The sequence below is a fragment of the Felis catus genome, chromosome D1 (genome assembly GCF_018350175.1).
Source record: "Felis catus isolate Fca126 chromosome D1, F.catus_Fca126_mat1.0, whole genome shotgun sequence".
Lineage (NCBI taxonomy): Eukaryota > Metazoa > Chordata > Mammalia > Carnivora > Felidae > Felis > Felis catus.
In genome coordinates this window covers 9,005,697-9,020,828 of record NC_058377.1, presented here as the reverse complement: position 1 = coordinate 9,020,828, position 15,132 = coordinate 9,005,697, and the positions used below count along the sequence as shown (strand labels likewise).

Genomic DNA, 15,132 nt, shown 5'->3' with positions numbered 1-15,132 from the left:
GATAATATCTATTTCTCACCAGGCACATCTGTGCATTGGGGGAGGAAGCCTCGGTGCCCTGTTAATAAGCATACTCCTTGTCTCCAGTAGTTGAAAGCTGTTGCAAGATTCTGCATGACCATCTCACTGGAACATCTGTTCACTGAAGGGCAGGAGAACAAGATAAGGTAAAGGTGGGAAGTGGACTGAATATCAAAATTATGTTGATCCATTCATTGAAAGTATTACATTTTGATGCATGCTTCTTCTTAATTAGCTACAAAAGTATGTAGAAAAACCGGGACATGTTCTATATCCTTCTTGTGTTTGTTTCCTAGGGACACTGGTACTGGGAAACAAAAAGTCAAAAGAGAGGATGAAACAGAGCACTAGACTAGTTTTGAAGCCACAAAGATTAGATTTGGTAAGCTTCTTCGGGTCTCTAAATATCACTTTCCTTCTCTATAAAATTGAGGTAATAATAATAACACCTTATTTACAAAGCATTTGTGAGGTTTAATTGAGATAGTGTATATAAAAATACATCATGACATGCAAAATGTCATATATATTTGTTGATAATTGCTTAAGCTATCATATTTTTAAGATGTGATGCAGTGGTCTTGAAATATGTCCAAAAATTCTTTAACACTCTTCTTCCAAAAGGTGGAATCCAATCCTCCATCCCTTGAACGCAGGCCAGACTTAGTGAATCACTACTAATTAAGTCAAATACAGTGGAAGTCATGCTAGACAAATTCTGAGTCTAGACTATAAAATGGAAGGCTTTTACCTGTTGCTCTCTCTTGGATTTCATGATCTAGGAGAAGCTTGCCACCATGTTATGAGGATACTCGAGCAGACTCTGGAAAGAACAGAGGCCTTACACCAACAGCCAGTACTAACTTCAACTTCGAAGTGCATAGTCCAGCCCCATTCAACGCTCAGATGACTGCAAACCCAGCCAACACCCCAACTACAACGTGGGAGACTATGAGCCAGACACAATCGGTCAGGCCACCTCTGAGCTCCTGACTGACGGGATGGTGAGAACCAATAAACGTGTTTTGAGTCACTAGGTTTTGAGGTAATGTGTTACACAGCAAAAGATAACTACTTCACACGGTCACATTAGCTCAAATCCAGTTAAAGAATGGAAGGTGAAACTTTTCACCAATGGTGGCTCAGGTGAAGAAGAGAGAGAGAATGCTGGCGAGGGCTGAAGCAACCTGGGCTCTGCTCCCAGAACGGTCATGGGGGAGCTGCACTGTAGGCTAACTTCACACACTTTGTCTCTGCTGTCTCCATCTCTACAGTAAAGAGCCCTATCTGGGAAGCTTGTGGCTCCTGGATTTCTCATTCTCTGAAGGCTAATTTGACTCCTGGGGTTAAGACGAGTGTTTTCCAGATCTGAACATCATGTGTACACTTGAATACTTTCTGCCCTGGACACTTGACTAGGACTCTCTTGTCACGGGGCCAACCAGCCTCATAACCTCTCGATGTATCAGCCAAAGCCTACCCCCTCCAACTAGCTTACAGATAATTGAAATTCCACAATTAAGAATTGATTCCTGGGGTGCCTGGGTGGCTCAGCTGGTTAAGTGTCCAACTTCGGCTCAGGTTATGAGCTCGCAGTTTGTGAGCTCGAGCCCTGCATAGGGCTCTGTGCTGACAGCTCAGAGCCTGGAGCCTGCTTCGGAGTCTGGATCTCCCTCTCTCTGCCCTCCCCCACTCGCACTCTGTCTCTGTCTCTCTCAGAAATAAACATTAAAGAATTGATTCCTTGCTTTGCCTAATATTAAAATGTACATTCCAGCAAAATCCCCTGTATCAACTTCCTTCTGCTACCATAAGGAATTACCACAAACATAGAGGCTTAAAACCACACAACTCTACTATCTTACAGTACTTGAGGTCTCAAGTGCAAAATTACTCTCTGTATATTAAAATCAAGATGTCAGCCAATCTGAATTCCTTCTGGAGACTCTAGGGGAGAATCCATCTCCTTGTCTTTTGCAGCTTCTAGAAGATTCCTGCTTTCCTTGGCTCCTGGCTCCACATTACCCCAACTTTTACTTCTGTCATCATATCTCCTTGTCTGACCCTCACCCTCCTCCCTCCCTCTTATAAGGATTCTTGTAATTATACTGGATGCACTGATAATCCAGTGTGGGGATAATCTCCCCATCTCAAGATCCTTAACATCACATCTGTCAAGGCTCTTTTTCCACATAAGATAACATATTCATAGGTTCTGGGGATTAGGATGTAAACATCTTTGGGGGAGGGCATTATTCAGCCTACTGTACTTACAAACTCTAACTTTGAAGTTATTTATCTGTCAATCTCAATCATGCAAGCTTTAGCAGAGAACTGGAAATCAGTCAAAAAAGGCACCAAAATATATTCATAAAGTCCATACAATTTAATCATAAGAGAGCTCCCTCAGGCTTTCACTCAATTAAGTTCAAAGAATAAAGATAAAGCATTTACTATATATAATATTACTAGATGCTCTAAGGAATACCAAGAAGCCTAAAAATTAGTTCCTGTCTTTTACAAGACTCACTCTCTAAGAAATAAAAGACAAGGGCATAAATAAATGAAGTACAAAGCAAAATGTGGTCTAGCTAACCCAACTGTACAACATTTAGTAGAAAGGAGAACTTAAGGTAGATTACTATCAGGTGAAGATTTTAAGGAAAATGTCAGGGGAAATGAGAGGAGGGAAACAAAGACAGCTGTAGGTATTTAAGCCCAGGTAACTAAGTAAAAATGAAGGAGTTGCCATCAATACAATCATGGAAATTAGAATGGCCATGGGGGGGTGGGCAGGGGCAGGCGGGCTGTCTCAGGAATGTAATGGGTGCAGTTTGAGACTTATTCTAGAATACCTAGGTCAGGATACCAGCAGAAGTTGGAAAGGAGAATGCATTCAGAGTCAAAAAGTGAAGCTCAGGTTGGAGATATAAATGAAAGTCAGTTCTACGGAGAAGCAGGTGAAATCACAAAAAATACAATTTAAGAGGGTCGAAGAAAGAACTTCTAAAAGACAGGAAGATAGAGAGGAACAAGCAAAGGAAAGAAGAATAGTAAAAGAGGGACATCGACACAGTGAATATCACAAAAGCTAAGGAGGAGTTTCAAAAGAGAAGAGGAGGTCAGAGCTATGGTCAATTTTAAGTTACCAGTGTGAATGTAGAGTTGGAAGAGAAGCTCACCATTATAGAATATTTCCACTCAGAGGCAATAGATAAAATAACCTCAAAAGCACATATAATAGTAAACTACTGTAGCATATATAATAGTAAACTATCTGGGTGACTCACTTGGTGAAACGTCCGACTCTTGACTTCGGCTCAGGTCATGATCTCGTGGCCCATGAGATCAAGCCCTCTGGGCTCTGTGCTGACAGTGCATAGTCTGCTTAAGATTCTCTCTCCCTCCCTCTCTGCCCCTACCCCCACTTGTGTGGGTGCGCATGCTATCTCAAAATAAATAAATAACCATTAAAAAATAGTAAAATACTGTAAAATAATGAAAAAGTTTCAGTTTTGACAATTTATTTCTTTTGTTGTAATATAATGCATTTAGTTGTAAATTTATATACTTTAACTTTTAGTAACTGTTGTGTTTAACAAGTTCACATAATTTCTGAAAATGTAATGATTGGTAACCGCAAGCCAGAAAGAGCCTGCTGCAGCAGCATATCGGTGATGAAACTTAAAAATTCCCACATCCATTCAATCATTCGTTCACATTGATTTCATCTCTGCACTTTGCTAGGCACTGAGCTAGTTACTGAGGAGACAATGACAAAGAAGACATAGGCTTTCCACCCGAGGATCTCAGGTTAATGGGATATACACTTGCAAACAAACACCACAAACAAGCAGAAAAGGGTATAGAGGTCTGACAGGAGCACACAAGAGGGAGTAACCAGTCCAGCTCCATGAAAAATAAAAAGCCATACTCTTTTAGCATAATTATAAAGACCTCTGTGAGCTGGTCTCTCCTTACCTCATCTCCCATAATGCTCTCCTTTGCATCCAGCTGAGAGTGAAACATGATGATTAGAGATACTGGCTGTATCGTCAGGTGGATGTGGGTTCAAATACACATTCCACCGCTTATCAGTATTCAGAGACTAAGTAATCTTTCTCTGCAAAAAGGGGGCTAATAATACCTACATCACAGGTTGTTGTGAAGACTGATGGAGATGATGTCTATAAAACATTTAGCGAGTACTCGATACCTAGCTTGCGATAAATTGTAGCAGGTGTTCTTATTTTTTTCGTCCCCCACTAAGTTCAAATGAAAATGAAGTGCTTGCAGTTTTCTGAGCACAACATGCTTCTCGGGGACCTGTGCCTTTGCCTGGTGAATTGCTTCTCGCTCTTCAAAATTTAATGCAAACATCTGGCCTCCTCTGTCAAGAGTTAGTCATTCTCTGTGTCACCAGAAACCAAGAAAATACCTCACTGTGGCACCGATCACAGAATCACTTTGAACTGAGGATCCCTTGAGGCTAGGGACCATGTGTTATTCCTCTTGGTCTCTCCAGCACCCGACACAAAGTAGACACAAGATAAATGCTCGATTAGTGAGCATATTTAATAGGAAAAGATAAAAATTGAAATGAAGAAGGAAAGATTTCAGATTCTAGAGACTTCATGTTTTTTAAATGCTCTTGCCATTTGATCAGCAATTCTAACTCTAGGAATTAATTAGGAAATAATCCTAATAAGAGAAAATGTATACATATAAAAGGGTTTTTTTTTGCACCATTACTTACAATTTCACAAACCATAATAAAGGAAATTGAATATATAATAATAGAATTATGATGAACATTGAAAATATTTGTGATTATAATCACTTGACAAAATATTACTAAATCATTAAATATGACAGCTGTAAAAGGTATACAATGACAAGAGAACATGCCATGATATACACATATGTGAAAAAAGAAGAATGCAGGATTAAAAGTGTTACCTAAATGCACACAAGCACGCATGGGTGTGTACCTACACACATAGAGAAAGGACTGGAGGGGGAAAAAAAACTGGCAAACAGAGCTCGTTTTCGAGAACAGGATCATAGGTGGTTAGTGATTTCTTTCCTTTATTGGGAAAGAGACCATTTCAAAATTTGTCTTTCACATGTCTATAAATAATATATTACTTTTACAAAGTTTTAAAATTTTGATGTGCTGTTCAACGTGTTTTCCGAAATTTCTCTGGGAACGTTCAGCAGCCTAAGGGCAGGATCAGAGGAACCTCATCACTGGACTTGCCCAGAAGTGAAGAGATGTGGGGATCCTAATGAGAGTGTCATAGGCTTGGCTCACAATGAGATCCAGTCTGCATAAGGAAGTATATAAAAACCAGAATAGGGTTGTGGTCTCAAAAAATGTGGTGAGAGAGGAGAATTTCAAAGCTCTCAGCCTTGCAAATAAAGTCACTCTGAAAGCCAAGCTGACAGAAATGGATAGATTGTTTGCTCTTACTTGAAGACACTTTTCTAATAGGCTAATCATCTGGCGTCCCAGCCCCCAAGAGGTTAGAAGCAGTTAGTTGAAGGGGGACGAGTAAGCCAGGTTGGATGGCTCCAACTGCTAGATACAGCTTCTCCAGCAATGAGAAATAGGAGGTGTCTCTGCAGAGGTGGGAGACACAAAGGCCCAGAAAGCATTGCAAACAAATGAGGACCTTAACAAGAGGCAACTGATGCTGACCCATGAATGGGCATGAAATACATCATCGTATCACAGGGTGGTATGAATTATAGTATAGTAACTTGTACTTGAAACAATGATTCCCACACTATGAACATGAGCCCAATGTCTTCCTTTAAAAACTGTCAAAATCAATGAGGAAATGTATGTGAAAGCACTGTGTAATGTGTAAAACGCGGCACAATTGGTCAATTATTATTTCTAATATCCTCAGCATATGAAGACGGGGATACACACAATGCATTTTTAAATGCTTCTATCCAAGCCAATTAATTCTTTTAATTGGCACTTAACACATATAATTTTCATTTATCTGGAAATTTTATTTATGTATATATTTTATTTATGACTCATTTTCTAATACTGCTGAATAAAAAGGACATTATTGTCCTACTGGGATGATGTCTCATAACTTAGAACAAATGAGTTATTCAGATTCTTTCCAGAGCGAATTTTGAGAGAGAGAGAGAGAGAGAGAGAGAGAGAGAACACAATAGTTCAGGGTGTCTGGGGGAAGGGAAGCCGCAGATGTGGAACGAAGGAGAAAGAGGCAGTAGGGTTGTCTAAAATAAACTTTCCTTATTCTCCACTTTTGCTAAGTGTTGGCTAGTGACTCGCTGCCAGGCTGCATGCCAAATTCCAAAGGACAAGTAAATAAACAGTTAATGTGAGTTATTCTGCAAATTTGCACATGCCCACCCACACAAGCACTAAATTAAACTTTCTCCAGCTGAAGCCAGTACGCCAATTGCAAGCGAAAAAGAATTGTTACCTATTCTTTCCTCCTTAGGTATCCTTTAGGGGACTCTGGCTATGGGGAACATTTTGGTTATCAAGCAAGCACATAGTTAATTTGAACCCTTTTTCGTAAGTCGGATCCCTCCCTGAATAGGCAACTTTACTTGTTGTCCTCGAGGAGAAGCTACAGACAGTGGTGTGGTCAGATTTATGCTTGTAGAAAAAACAAACCCAAATTCCCTGAAATGTCTTCACATTGACCAGCTCAAACTGGATTTTATTGCTGTTTGATTTCCAGAGGGCCATGTGCCTGGCCGCCCGGGGGAATAGACAGTGCTCAGAATGAATATTGAAATACCGAGTCATTATTTGCTCTGGGGGACTGCCAGCGCTGCCTGCTGCCTGGGTTTTAGGGGAGCCGAATAAAGGGTTCCTATTTTAAAGACCCAGAGTAAAAGAATTCTCTGTAATCCTTTCCAGAAAGAACAAAATGAAGCCACTGCAAACAGTATGAATCAGAATAATATGTATGATGAGAAAGAGCATTTTTTTTATTGTGACCAAAAAGCCAATGGTAGGTCCTGGGACGGGAACCATTCTAACTGGCCCCTTTACCTGTGCTACCCAGCACTTGTGTGCAGACGCAAGTGGTGAAAAATTAATGTCAAGGGCAGATTTGAAAGGGGGCAGGGAATACGTTAGTGATCCTACCAATGACTTTCAACTTCCTGTGTGAGCGGGTTGAGCAGAGGGGCGAAGGGGGAAGCTGATTGTGGATGCGTAAAGTATATGCCTCTCTTAAGGCTCACAGTATGTTAGCTGGTGCCCTCTGAGTGCCTCATTTATCACAGGCAGAGGCAGTTAGGCAACGGATCAGGGGAATGGGCTGAGGCTTCCCCAGGCACTTTCCTGAAGACTGGCAGCTCCAAAGGTCATCCCGCCAACATGGGAAGTAATTTCACAGGCGGCTGGTGATTCTGCCTTGGGTAGTGGTAGACAAAGTCGAGACCAATCATGATACTTGGGATCCCCCACTATGTAGGGATGAAGGAGAGTGATTCTGTTGAATTCTGATTAGTTTGGGGGAGGAATGCAAAGAACACTCATTTTCCCTTTAGAGGGAATGTGCTCATTGGAGGTAAATGGCCCTTACCTGAGGCAGGTCCCAAGCTCCTATTAGGAGTAAATATCCTGCTTTCCTTTCAGGGAGTAATAGCATTTTTAATTATAAAAGCACCCCATAAAGCATTAAAAAATAATAATAAGGATCCCTCACCCAAACGCCTGCCCTTGTATGCTACAGCACACAGGGATGTGGGCCCCCGTTTGGATGGGACCAGGCTGGAATGCTGGATCAGAGTTCCACATTCACCCTGGATAAAAGATGGGACCCTTGATTTGAGTGTAAGCCAACTCTGGAGTTTCCTGTAACCATGGCAACCAGATCAGAAGCACATATTAATGATAAGCAAAAACAACTGGCAGCTTGCCTCGGCATCATTTAGAAGCATTAGCTTCCCAAGGTGAGTGTTGCAAATAAAGAGTCTGCAGAACGATGGTTCTGGAACAGTCACAGTTCAGCAGTACGCCTTTGTTCCTGAGAAAAATCACTTCCCAGGCTGCCTCTGTGCTGGGGGTTTCCCCAGGGGTTGCAGATACAGAAGCGCTGTGTAAGAGCAGGAAGTGGAGCCCACTCCTGGGCTGATTTCTCGGATTCTCTGCCTCTTTCTCATCAGGTATGTTCCAATTATGGATACATATTTCCCTCACATAGCCTTTGGTAATCCACCTGTACTAGTCCACTGAGATGTTACACTGCTCACCATAACATCAGGGTAGGCCCTGACCCATCTACGGACAGGGTATTGGCTCCCCATGGAATATGTGGGGGCCCAGGAGTCCTACAGGGGAGTTTCAGGTCCCTAATCACATTACGATAATCAGCGAAACATGCTGAAGAGAATACAAGCGTTAGCTTCTGGAGACCTGAGTTCTAATCTAAGTTTGCTGTCTTATTTCCTGCATAACTTTGGGCAACTGGCCTCAGGTTCAGTTACTTATTCCATCTCTCAAATGAAGATAATCAGTTTCCACATTAAGGATTTCACAGGATTAAATGAGATATTGTATTCCAGGGCATTTGTCTTCGCCATAAAAAATGACCACTTTCTTCTGTGCGCTCATAGCTCGTTTTATTTAATATGTCTCCTATTAGACACCCCGCAGTCTAGCCCTGATAGTTTTATGTAAGTCTATCTCATTAAATTGTGAGCTCCTTGAAGGCAGGAATACCTTTGATTAATTTCTTTGAGTCTCTAACCCTGAACCTAGTTCATTTGTACAGATTAGCACATTCACGTAATTCATATTATAAGGAGCTCAATAAATATATGTTGAACTAAATTTAACTGCGCTATTTGCCCCTCAACTACCACCTCCTACTCAGATTATCTGGATTGAGCACAGCTGGGCAGTTTGGGCAAGTGCGAATCTGAACCGGATTCCAAACAAGAGTTTGGATGGAGTTGAAGCAGCAAACCATAGGATTGGAAGAGTTGTATCTGCCATGACCTTCTGTACAGGCTGAGGGTGTATAGGCAAATTAAAACATTTGAGCCAGGTTTCTCCTGTCACTACTCCTCTTCTTACCTAGATGACTGCAGAGATGACCCTTTCACTAATCCCATTTGCCCAAATTTGTTTCTCTACTTCTAGACTCAGGGTGCTATCTCTTTAAGAAAAACTGTAGGAGGAGAAAGATTGGAAATAACTTTGGAGGTAATAAGTGCATTTGTATCTTCCCCTTAATACTTACTTTAATGTTATGAACTTTTAATGAAGATATCTGGCCTTTATTCCTCACAGGTGAGTAGCTTGAGCAGCAAGGCTAAGGGGGTAGTTCATTAGAGAATGTATTGGAAAGACTATTTGCAAACTTCAAAAGACTACACCAAGTTAAGCTGTTGTGATAAGAATAAAAATGAAGCATGGCTTCAGTTGCCTCTGCTCGATCTCTTTTAATTTAAAATATTTCTGAACTTGGATTCACATCCTGGAGACAGCTTCTAAGTCCAGCTGTCAGGAACATCACAGCCGAGTCAGGGTGTTCTGTGGGACATGCTCCCTTCCCCAGGATCTCCTCTCCCTGCACTGGGCCACCCATTAGTTGGACCTTTGCCTGTGTCATGCCAGTTATGCTCTCGAGCGTAGGACAAATAGAAACCAAGTTTCTTTGGGTGTTTCTGGGGGCTAGACATTCTTGACTTTGCAATCATCCGGTACTTCATTATCTTCTACGAGCATTGCTTTTTGTAGCCAGCGTTGCTCTAGGAAGTACCAAATGCCCTGGCTGAAAGCGAGTCCTGGAGTCTTCCAGTACTAGCAGGGAAATTGATACTTTAGTAGTAGCTGGCATTCCAAACTTACAAGACAAGAAATTCAATCTTTCAAAAACAGGGATCACAATAATAACAAACACTTCCACAGTACTAGATATGTGCCAGGCACCATCCTAAATTATTTCTGGTTACACATACTTAGTTAATTCATACTACAGCACTATGAGGTTGGTATTTTTATTAAACCCATTTTTATATATGATGAGGTTGGGGCACAGAGAAATCAATGCCCTGCCCAAGGTCGTACAGCTATGCAATAGTGGTGCTAGCATTTGAATCCAAATAGTACGGTTTCGTCCTCTTAATTGCTAGGCTCTTCATTCACAGAAACACAGAAACGGGGCATGGGAAAGCAAAAGACTCAAGTTCCAAAATCTCATGATGACAGTAATTTCAACCATTTCCCCCTCATTACGACTCTTTCCAGATGCAGTTTTGTCACTGAAGTGTTTTCTCCTACCATCTTTCTGGTGATGATGAGCAAGCAAATGGACAAAAGGAAAAAAAGAATCCTTCCTCTCCACTTTTCCTCTTTCCTTCCTTCCCATATTTATATAGTGAATTCTATGATTTACTAGGAACTAACTTCAGAGTGGAATATGAACACAAATAATGTCCAAAAATAGATCACAAGCTACAGGTGGCAACAGACACATAAGTGGTAGGTCAAACTATTAGGGTCGAAATACAAAGAGCATTGCTTTTTGCAGGAGCACTGTGGGGTTCTAGAAAGGCAGAAAGAGAAAGAAAGGAAACCAGGATTTGGGAAAAGTCCAGAAGTAGGCACTAACCCCAATAACGGAAAGTTCTTTTAATTCAGTAGTTGCTTCTACAGAATCTACTATAAATGTAGCATTCTATTTGTGGCCAAAACAATATTAAAGATAATATGACCAGGCCCTTACCTCAAGATGTATACAGTCTTACTGAGGGGGTAAGTTATACCCACAAAATTATTAGAAGTCCATTATAAAGTGCCAAATGCACCATGTAGACAAATGCACTAGAAGGTGAAAGAAAGGGGCTATAAATATAGTCAGGGAGTCACAAAGAATTTCATGGAGATGCGACCTCACTATAAGTGTTTTGTGTACTAACCTTATCATGGCTTCAACTTATTTATCTACCCTTATTTTCTCTTAGTTGGAATGTCTGCTTTTTTTTTTTTCATTTTGTTACATTTATTTTTATAAGCCCATTTAAATCTTTTTGATAAAAGGGTAAGCAAAATGAGGGAAGAAAAGAGGAGGGAAAAAGGAAGAAGGGAAGGACGAGAATCCCCATTAACCCTTGGACCTTATGCTCTAAGCTGTGCAGTCCAATCGCATATTATTATGTAGACACTACAGTAAAGCAGAAAGGTTAAGAACCGAACCTTAAGAGCTAAACTTCAGGGACTCAGCTCTCGGTTCTGCCACTCACAGGCATGTGACCTGTGAAAAATCCCTGAAAAGAGAAGTTTGAAACTATTTTCTATGTTGAGATTTTGAAAGTTTTTGTGTATTTTGCTTCTCTAGGCTCCCTATTTCATAAACCACTTTTGAGGCCTCATCTATGAAGTGGAAATAATAATACTTCCTTCAATAGGTACATTGGGAGGATAAAATGAGGTAATTACATTAAAATGTTTAGGGCAGTCTCTACACATAATTATTATTCATTAGTCATTCAACAGTTATTTCCTCAACATTCAGTATATTCCAAGAACCGAGCTAAATCCTAGGAATATGTAAATAAACAATTTACAATCCCTAAATTTAAATATTTCACAATCTAGCAGAAGAAACACTAAACAAATAATTAGCAGTATGTACAACCATATTTTCATGGTATACTTTTCTAGTGTAGCATACAAATGTATTAACTTTTTACAAGCCATACAATCACTGGCTAAAATTGAGCTTGTGGTCAACTAAACCTACTGGATTTTGTCATAGGAATCATTGCTTATTCAAGTCTTCTCCTTCCTATAGTATGCAATCAAATTTTTATGTGTTTTTTTCTTCTGCATAATATTTCATCTGCTTTAAATATATTATTCCAACTCTTTTGGATGGGTTTAAAGCTAAGTATCATTGCATGCCCTCACTCTCCCTCCCATTTTTGTCCTTGGTAGATTCAATGAGCATACCTTCCATATCTTCACTAGATTTATTGAAGAGGACAAAGTCATGTACAGAGCCCCATGGCACCATGAAAGATACCCTTTCATGTTAATACCTAGTTATTAATCACCCTTTTGAAATGCAACCAATTATAAGTTTTACCTCACTGTGGGATCATTCAGTCCATGTTTTCCAGTTTTGCTCACCAGAATATGTAACTGAGGTGCCATATTGGGTAACAAACTATGGTGTTTTGTTAACTTTATTTAATGTTGTTTATTATTTTTGAGAGAGAGAGAGAGAGAGAGAGAGAGAGAGAGAGAGAGAGAGAGAGAGAAACAGAGCAGGGAAGGGGCAGAGAGAGAGGGAGACACAGAATTCAAAGCAGGCTCCAGGCTCTGAGCTGTCAGCACAGAGCCCTATGCGGGGCTCACAAACTACAAGATGGTGACCTGAGCTAAAGTTGGCCATTCAACCAACTGAGCCGCCCAGGTGCCCCTAGAGTGTTTTGTTAAAGTCAAGAGACATTTACTCCCTGTATAGTACTCCCTGCTCTACTAGTTCAATAACATTATCAGAGAAGGAAAATAAATCCTTTTTCATGGTTCATTCTGACTCCTGACAATCACCACCTCTTTTCTAGTATTAAAATGCCTAATAGGGGGTGCCTGGGTGGCTCAGTCAGTTAAGCATCCAACTCTTGATTTTGGCTTAGGTCATGATCTCCCAGTCATGAGATGGAGCCCCGTGTCAGGCTCCAGGCTCAGTGTTCAGCCTGCTTAAGATTCTCTTCCTCTCACTCTGCCCCTCCCCAGCTCATGCTCTCTCTCTGTCTCTCAAAAAATAAAAAATGAAATGAAATGAAATGAAATGAAATGCCTAATGATTATCCCATCTCTCCAAATCCCCATTTCCCCCACCCTTCTCACCTCCTAAATTTTGAGCTCTCCTAGGTCAGAACCATATAACTTTTTGTCCATAGTGCCTAGCATAATTCCTGACATATAACAGACGATCAATAAATAGCCGTTGAATAAATGAATGAAACCATCTGTCCTACTTGGTTTTGGTTCAAGTTTTATCCAGGATATTTCTTTGCTAAATTGCAACAACTATTCCCTGCCAAGTATGTGATCACACTTTGGAATTTATTAAGTTATGGGTTATTAATAATAATAATAATAATTCCAGGCATTAACTTAAGAATGATGGTGTAATGTTAATGGATAACAAAAAATATATAGAGCATGATTTCTGTTTTACTTTTGCCTTTTCAGGGAAAATTATCTCCATTTGAAAAGGATAGAATAAAATGGGTGAGGTAGATACAGAGATTGTAGGAAATAATGTGCCTACTCCCAGTGAGTTCAAGTTCCCTAGTGGATTAAAACCAGGGAAGTCAGAAATTTTGCAGGCAAAATCACTGCCCATACTAGTGAACTCTAAAGTAGAGAAGGAGTTTTAGCAGCTATAAGAAGTAAAGGTAAATAGCACTCTAATTTTCTAAAGGGGAAATAAAGTGGATTAGTGTTTTATTTATTTACTTATAGGCATTTAATTTAATTTTATTTATTCTTTGTCTAGATTTGATTATTACTGTTATAAAGGTTATGTAATATTTTTAAAACTTTTTTTAATGTTCATTTATTTTTGAGAGACAGAGAGAGAGAGACAGAGCACAAGTGGGGGAGGGCCAGAGAGAAAGGGAGACACAGAATCTGAAGCAGGCTCTAGGCTCTGAGCTGTCAGCACACAGCCTGATGCAGGGCTTGAACTCCTGAACCATGAGATCATGAACTGAGCCAACATCAGACACTTAACCTACTGAGCCACCCAGGTGCTCTGGTTATGTAATATTTTTTTACAGGTTATTTAATATTATAAAATGAGTTGGAAATTTTTTTCCTATTGTTTATTTTTCCCATTGTTTTGAAGACTTTGTGTAAGACTAAAATAATCTGTTCCTTAGAGTTTGATGGAACTCTCATAAAATCATTACAAAATGTTTTTATCCTAGGAAGGCTATTGATTACTGATGGAATTTTTTTTAAGTTTATTTATTTATTTTGAGAGAGAGAGAGAGAGCAAACATGAATGGGGAAGGGGCAGAGAGTAAAGGAGAGAAAATCCCAAGTATGCCCCACACTGTCAGGGTGGAGTTCTACCCAGGGCTCAAACCCACAAACCTGTGCGATCATGACCTGAGAAGAAACCAAGAGTCAGACGCTTAACCAACTGAGCTACCCAGGAGTCCCCTGATGGATTTTTTTAAAATTATAGGACTATTTAGGTTTTCTATTTCTCCTTAAGGAGTATATCCATTTTGTATATGTTTAAATTTTATGGGCAAAATGTAAATATATTATTCTCTACCTAAGTCTGTTGTATTGTATTATGAGCACTTTTCATTCCTAAGAGTTTGTATTACCTTTTTCATGATCACTTTCACCAAAGTTGTGCCTATTAATTTTTGGCTATATTGATCTAAATGATGATATATTTATTTTCTGTTTTTAAGTTTCTGCTTTTGTTATCTCATTGCTTTTATTTTATTTAGATTAATTCTGTTGTTCCTTTTCTAACTTAAATTTTATCCTTAGCTCATTAAATTTCACTTTCTTCTTTTTTTGATAAAAGCATTTAAAACTATAAAATTCTCTATACCCACTTTTTTACCTATATCCCCCACATTTTGAATCATATTATTTTCATTACTATTTAGTTCTAAGTATTTTCTAAGTTTTTTGGGGGAAAGGTTAGCTTATACTTCAATTATACTGTAGACACATAATATAATTGGTGAACATGATCCCTTGATAGTTCAGGTTTGTTGTTTGGTTTTTGGTGCCTTTTTTTTTTTTTTTTTTTTTGCCTGGAATGTGCTCAATATTTGTAAATTCTTGTTGTGTGCTTAAGAAAAACATAGTTGATCTTAATTATTTGTAGATTTCATATTGGTGAATTCACCTACTCACTAAAATTTTATTTGGAATGCCAAATTCAATACTAACGGTGCTTTTGCATTCATTTATGGATACTCACATAGCAGTGAAAAATGGGAATTTCCCAATGTGCATGTTCTCAATTGAGGTCAAACAAGGTGACACCCTGCCTTTTTGTTTCAGCTCGCAATCTCTCAAGAAGTGTCCTTTTCACAATCTATTTAGTG

At 39.5% G+C, this 15,132-nt stretch overlaps 1 long non-coding RNA gene across 9 annotated transcripts in view; it reads right to left on the bottom strand.

Annotated features, from left to right (window-relative positions):
* The window catches only part of LOC111556558, a 415,573-nt gene that overhangs the window by 368,594 nt on the left and 31,847 nt on the right, over window positions 1-15,132 (bottom strand). For all 9 annotated transcript variants that reach the window (XR_006585899.1, XR_006585905.1, XR_006585900.1 and 6 more), the window contains exon 2: window positions 20-142. This is a non-coding gene — a long non-coding RNA (uncharacterized LOC111556558). The remainder of the gene's footprint in view (window positions 1-19; window positions 143-15,132) is intronic.